Raw genomic sequence first — 7,865 nt, 5'->3', positions numbered from 1 at the left:
GCAATGTCCTGAACGCGCATGCCGCTGCGCATGCGCCATGATGACTTCTTCCTGGCCAGTATAGTACAGAGCCGCGAATGCGCACGCCGACTCTGTACTATACAGGCCAGGAATAAGTCACCATGGCACATGCGCGTTCAGGACATTGCGCGGCCCGGCCGGGAGAGAATCTTCAGTCTTCTGCGCAAGCGCGGCCCGGCCGGGAGAGGAATACAGGAAGTGAACGTCACGCTCAAGGAAGGTAAGTATGAAAAAGGGAAGATGAGAATACCCCTTTAAGAAATCATAAATTCTGCAAGGGTATGTAAACTTATCAGCACAACTGTAAGTAGCTGTGTGATATAAATCTGTGGAATATGGGAAGCATAAGAGGACGTGCACCATAAATCCCATCTTTGTAAGGCCTCTTGCACATGGTCGCTGTGTGCCTGTGGTCGTATTGTGGACCACATACGGCGGTTCCGCAATACACAGGGCACCAGCCGTGTGCATCCCGCATCCGTGATGTCGACCCATTCACTTGAACGGAACAGAAACACGGATCGGATCCCCACAGAAGCACTACAGAGTGCTTCCGTGGTGTTTCTGGCCATGCCTCTGCACAGCAAAAAAGTAGAACATATTCACGGACCCATTCAAGTTGAATGGGTCTGGATCTGTCCCGCCCGCTGCACGCACCTTGCCCGTGCATTGGGGACTGCAAATTGCTGTCCCCAATGCACGGAATGGACCAACAACGTTCATGTGCAAGAGGCCTAACACTTGTGATCTGTGTGAAGCGGCATATATGCATTCATGTTGCATGTATTTATTAATTAGGGTTACCAATTCTGAGTAACTCGGAGTGACAGGAGATTTACAGAATCAGATTTTTTTTTTCGTCATATTTTGAGCTCTATAACTTTTTTGTAATTATGTGTACGGAGCTGGATGGGGGCTCATTTTTTGCGGGGCAATCTGAACTTTTCACTGATACCATTCTGGGGTGTTTAAGACTTTTTGATCACTTTTTATTTACATTTTTGTAGCAAATGAAGCGACCAAAAACAGCGAATTGGACATTTGGACTCTTTTTTTTCTTCTGTTTTGCCGTTTGCCGTATGGGGAATATATTTTTATACAATGGGTGTTTTTACACATTGCGACACCCATGATGTGTATTTTTTTAGTTCTTTTATTTTCATTTTGGGAAAAGGGGGGTGATCTGAATTTTTATGTTTTATTTTACACTTTTTTATAGTTCCCAGGTTACACACACATCTCTGTAACACAGTACACATCTCTGCTACACAGTACACAACACTGCTACATGCGGTTACACACACATCTCTGTAACACAGTACACAGCACTGCTACATGCAGGTTGCACATACATCCCTGTAACACAGTACACAGCCTGCTACATGCAGGTTACACATACAGCTCTGCTACACAGTACACAGCTCTGCTACATTCAGGTTACAAATACAGCTCTGCTACACAGTACACAGCACTGCTACATGCAGGTTACACATACAGCTCTGCTACACAGTACACAGCTCTGCTACATGCAGGTTACACATACAGCTCTGCTACACAGTACACAGCTCTGCTACATGCAGGTTACACATACAGCACTGCTACACAGTACACAGCTCTGCTACATGCAGGTTACACATACAGCTCTGCTACACAGTACACAGCTCTGCTACATGCAGGTTACACATACAGATCTGCTACACAGTACACAGCTCTGCTACCTGCAGGTTACACATACATCTCTGTAACACAGTACACAGCTCTGCTACATGCAGGTTACACATACAGCTCTGCTACACAGTACACATCACTGCTACATGCAGGTTACACATACAGCTCTGCTACACAGTACACAGCTCTGCTACATGCAGGTTACACATACAGCACTGCTACACAGTACACAGCTCTGCTACATGCAGGTTACACATACAGGTCTGCTACACAGTACACAGCTCTGCTACCTGCAGGTTACACATACAGATCTGCTACACAGTACACAGCTTTGCTACCTGCAGGTTACACATACATCTCTGTAACACAGTACACAGCTCTGCTACATGCAGGTTACACATACAGATCTACTACACAGTACACAGCTCTGCTACCTGCAGGTTACACATACAGATCTGCTACACAGTACACAGCTCTGCTACCTGCAGGTTACACATACAGATCTGCTACCTGCAGGTTACACATACATCTCTGTAACACAGTACACAGCTCTGCTACATGCAGGTTACACATACAGATCTGCTACACAGTACACAGCTCTGCTACCTGCAGGTTACACATACAGATCTGCTACCTGCAGGTTACACATACATCTCTGTAACACAGTACACAGCTCTGCTACATGCAGGTTACACACACATCTCTAGTACAGAGCTCTATTTGATGGCTACAGTTCTGTACACTCTACCAGCTGCTGTGCACATCTGACCCCTCCCACACACGTGACTCGTCACATGGTCATGACATCATCACAGGTCCTTTGCCTCTCCAGCAGCTAGCAGCTCCGTCAGGTGAAGAGTGTGTGTAGTAGGGCGTATTTTGAGTTAGGGAGGACGGAGTTTTGGCTGATGTCTGAGGGAGGACAGAGTTTTAGCTGATGTCTGAGGTCTGATGGAGTTTTGCCTGACGGAGGACGGAGTTTTGGCTGATGTCTGAGGTCTGATGGAGTTTTGCCTGACGGAGGACGGAGTTTTGTCTGATGTCTGATGTCTGAGGTCTGATGGAGTTTTGCCTGATGGAGGACGGAGTTTTGTCTGATGTCTGAGATCTGATGGAGTTTTGCCTGATGTCTGAGGTCTGATGGAGTTTTGCCTGACGGAGGACGGAGTTTTGTCTGATGTCTGAGGTCTGATGGAGTTTTGGGTGACGGAGGACGGAGTTTTGTCTGATGTCTGAGGTCTGATGGAGTTTTGCCTGACGGAGGACGGAGTTTTGTCTGATGTCTGAGGTCTGATGGAGTTTTGGGTGACGGAGGACGGAGTTTTGTCTGATGTCTGAGGTCTGATGGAGTTTTGGGTGACGGAGGACGGAGTTTTGTCTGATGTCTGAGGTCTGATGGAGTTTTGCCTGATGGAGGACGGAGTTTTGTCTGATGTCTGAGGTCTGATGGAGTTTTGTCTGACGGAGGACGGAGTTTTGTCTGATGTCTGATGGAGTTTTGCCTGACGGAGGACGGAGTTTTGTCTGATGTCTGAGGGCTGATGGAGTTTTGCCTGACGGAGGATGGAGTTGTGGATGATGTCTGACGATGTCCTAATATGTATGCCGTACTGGTGTTCGGCCGAGCATGCTCGCTCAATACTAGTAATGATGTATTGTTGAATTTAATATATTAGTGACAAATATACACAGGGATTTTTAGCCATTGATATTAATTTCTTGATATTAGTGGCAGGCTACAGATATTGAGATGGATGACACTGAACTGTTGGATTTGAGAAGTAGTAGTAGACAGCAGAGGAGAAGAGTAGCAGGTAAGCTTCCTTGGAGCTTCCTCTCTTCAAAGGCAGGTGCTTCAGAATGATGTCCAATATCCATGAATTTTGCCCCTGAAGTTTAGCATGGTAGCTGTCAAACTGACAATGATTCAATTAATTGCATCTCCATTATCTTGCACCTCCATTCCCTTCACACATCTCCAGTGCTGCTCCAGATGTGCCAAACGCTTATGGAGAAAATCACGATTATCAGCAGACTTCCTCCATTATAAATTTATGCTCAAAACATACAATTCAGCTCTCAGCATTGCCAAACAAAAGTACTTCACCTCTTTCATCTCCTCACTCTCAAAAAACCCAAAATGACTCTTTGACCCTTCTAAGCCTTAAAGTTAAGGAACCTGTCACTGACCTCTGCGCTGATGGCATGGCCACTTACTTCAGAGACAAGATTGGCAGTATTCGGCAGGAAATAATCTCCCAGTCCCCAAATAATTTCAATCCTCCTCCCTCCCATTCCTCCACATGCTCTCTCTCCTTTTTTGACCCCATAACAGAGGAAGTCTCCAGGCTTCTCTCTTCTTCTCGACTCATGACCTGTAGCAGTGATTCATCATACCTCCTCCAGTCCCTCTCCCCGGCTGTCATCACTAACCTAACTACAATTTTTAACCTCTCTCTCTCTCTTCTGTTATCTTTCCCTCCTCTTTAAAACACTCTGTTATAACACCACGTCTAAAGAAACCATCTCTTGACCCGACCTCTGCTGGTAACTACCGACCTGTTTCTAACCTTCCCTTCATCTCTAAACTCATTTAAAGTCTTGTCTACACTCGCTTAATAAGCTATATCTCTGAAAACTCTCTTCTTGACCCCTTACAATCTGCCTTTCGTCCTCTTCACTCTACAGAAACTGCCCTTACTAAAGTGTCTAACGATCTCCTAACAGCAAAAAGAAATGGTGATTATTCTCTACTAATTCTGCTGGATCTCTCTGCAGCATTTGATACCGTAGACCATAAACTCCTCCTCACCATGCTCCACTCAATAGCCCTTGGTTCTCTTCCTATTTCTCTGGCCGCTCCTTTAGTGTATCATTTGCTGGCTCTTCTTCTTCTCTTCCTCGTTTTGTTGGCATTACTCATGGCTCAGTACTAGATCCTTTACTCTTCTCCCTCTATACAGCCCCCATCGAACAGAATATCAGTAGATTTGGCTTTCGATACCATCTCTATGCTGACGACACCCACCTATACACTTCATCCCCTGACATTACCCCTGCTTTACTCCAAAACACTAGTAATTGTCTGGCAGCCGTCTATAACACCATGTCCTCTCTGTATCTAAAACTGAACATCTCAAAAACTGAACTTCTTGTCTTTCCCCCATCTACTAACCCACCTAAATTTGATATTTTAATTTCGGTCTGCAGCATTATCATAACTCCTGTGCAACATGCCCACTGTCTTGGGGCCACATTTGACTCTGATCTTTCCTTTGGTCCCCATATTCAATCCCTTAGATGATCTTGTCGTCTGCATCTCAAGAATATCGCCAGAATCCGCCCTTTTCTTACAGTGGATACTGCAAAAACTCTTGTTGTTGCCTTGATTCATTCTCGTCTTGACTACTGCAACACATTACTAATCGGTCTCCCCTTCAGTCTGTCCTAAATGCTGCATCCAGGCTCATCTATCCATCCAACCGCTACACTGATGCTACTAGTCTGTGCCAGTCACTTCACTGGTTGCCCATCCACCACAGAATACAGTTCAAACTTCTCACCCTCACCCACAAAGCTCTCAACAGTGCTGCACCTCTATGTATCTCCTCCCTCATCTCCATCTACCACCCTACTCAGGCTCTCCATTCTGTTAGCGACCTAAGATTAATAACCTCCATAATTTGTACCTCCCTCCCATCATCAAGATTTTTCTCGAGCTGCCCCTACTCTCTGGAATACTCTGCCCCGGAATATTAGGTCAATTCACAACTTCTCCACCTTCAAGAGTGCCTTAAAAACAATTTTTTTCAGGCAGGCTTCTCAAACTACCTAAAATGACTTTTCCCTGACTAAATCTCTCCCCCAGCAACTCCTCTGACCTAAACTCGACCCTCTAGCAGTCACAAACCCGAAGCAGATTGGCTTATCACAATCAACTACCTTAAGCGTCACCCCCAATTCCTCATAGATTGTAAGCTCTTGCAAGCAGGGCCCTGACTAGTGTTTCAGTTGTATATAAGCCAGTTACTTTTGTGAACCTTATGAATTTGTAAAGCGCTGCGGAATATGGTGGCGCTATATAAATAAATATTATTATTATTTATTATTATTCTAGGCATAAGGTGCTATCCTCAAGAACCAATCAGGCCTTCCTCTTGGGAACTGATACATCTATTTTAGCTTGGTCAACTGGAACTGGCACATCCATCTGGTTAGTTTGAGTAACCTCTTTTCTTTTTGCCTGCACTACTTTTCAGACTAGGGTTGTATATGTGCAGTACTGTTCAGAGATTGTCATCACTCACACCAGTCCCTCCCCCAGCTGGAGCTCAATCTAAATTTCAGATTATCCTGTATTTTATCTGTATCTTTTTTGGAGTGTGGGAAGAATCCCGAGTACCCAGAGGAATCTCATAAATGCAGGGAGAACATAAAAAGCTCCAGGCAGACATTGTCCTTATTCACATTTGAATCCAAAAACCCATTTATACACTGCAACAATGCTAACCACAGAGTCAGTATGCTGGCTATATTTACATTAATGGCTATTTTTGTGTTAAATCTGCAAAGAGGAAAATTGCAAGGGAATTATTTTACAGTTTAAATGTATTTGCTGAAATATGTTTTACTTGCTCTTTAGATTCCATAGACCTAAATATGTCAACTACAAACATAATTGTTAGTTAAGGGAGTTGACTTGGTTGTTTTAAAAAACCAACTGGACTCTGGTAGATTGCGTCTATGAACATTAGTAACCTTAGAGAGAAATGATTTGCGGCTTTGCCTCATGACAATTTAAGTATAGCTCTCTTGGAAGGTTAATATAAAAATCTCTAGTTTACTGCTGAACAAGAGAAGGGAAAACTATTAAGCCAAATAGCATTTTATGATTTAATAACCTTATTTAATTTCTTACTACTTAATATTCAATTGAAAGAGGTAAATGGAATATTGAATATACAGTACAAGACAGTGGAATAGTCTCAGGGTCTGAGTAACCAGTAAGGCTGTTTTCCAATTATATGTACTTTTTAACATGATAGTGTTTTTAACATGTTTTTTTTTTTATTGAGAGGGTCTACTATCAGTGGTTGTTAAGTTGCTGGTGAATATGTGTTTATATACTTATGTTAATAAAATGAAAACCCCAACATATACAATTTTCCACAAATGGAGAGATGACAAGTGGAGAGAGACCAGATTCTGCATTTAGGCTGCATAAAATAGACAATGCCCAATCTATATGGTTATTTGGGCACATGGATGTCATACTGTAGTTTAGGTTCCTAGCGTATGACCTCCACCCTATTTGCCAGTGCACAGTGCCCCTGCAAAGAGCAGCTCTTGCTCTGAAAGACTCAGCATTACTATGTAAGTGTACAGTCACAAATTCAGGTTTCTGCATGCAGTTTCAACTGCCAAAATCAGTACTGGATCATAAAAGCAGAGAAAGTATACAGGACAGATATGACATCTGTTTTGAACTCAATCCTAATTTTGGGTTCCAAAACTGCATCAGGAAACCTGTGGTCATACACTAATAAGATAAAAAATATCTAAAGTATGTGGCTACTTGAAGCTTCCTCCAGAGACATTAATTGAACTGTGAAGTAATATGTAGTACGATCAAGAACATTTCATGGTCAATTGTATTCTGTTGTTTAAGGGAGTCTGTCAGCAGTTTTGTCAATGCAAAGGATGTAATACATACAGTTGCAAGAAAAAGTATGTGAACCCTTTGGAATGATATGGATTTCTGCACAAATTGGTCATAAAATGTGATCTTCATTCAAGTCACAACAATAGACAATCACAGTCTGCTTAACCGCCTCCCGACCGCTGAACGCACGGATGCATCCGGGAGGAGGTCGATTCATTCCTCCTGGACGCATCCGTGCGTCATCTCGCGAGACGCGAGATTTCGGACTGAGCCGGCCAACGCATGCGCATCGTGGGCCGGCAAATGATCGAGCATAATTTCGTCACCAGCCTGCCAGCCAATGATCGTGGCTGGCGGGCTGGCGATTTTTAAAATGTCAAATCAGAAGCCATCTAACACATCATATTAGTAAATATGATGTGTTAAATGGCTTCCCTGCTCCTCTGCTGGTCCTTTTCGTCGGTTGGTCTCAGCAGAGGAGCAGGCTTCACAATGAGTACACCAAACACTACAC

This window comes from Bufo gargarizans, chromosome 2, assembly GCF_014858855.1.
Source record: "Bufo gargarizans isolate SCDJY-AF-19 chromosome 2, ASM1485885v1, whole genome shotgun sequence".
NCBI classification, from domain to species: Eukaryota; Metazoa; Chordata; class Amphibia; order Anura; family Bufonidae; genus Bufo; species Bufo gargarizans.
This window is presented reverse-complemented; position numbering follows the sequence as displayed.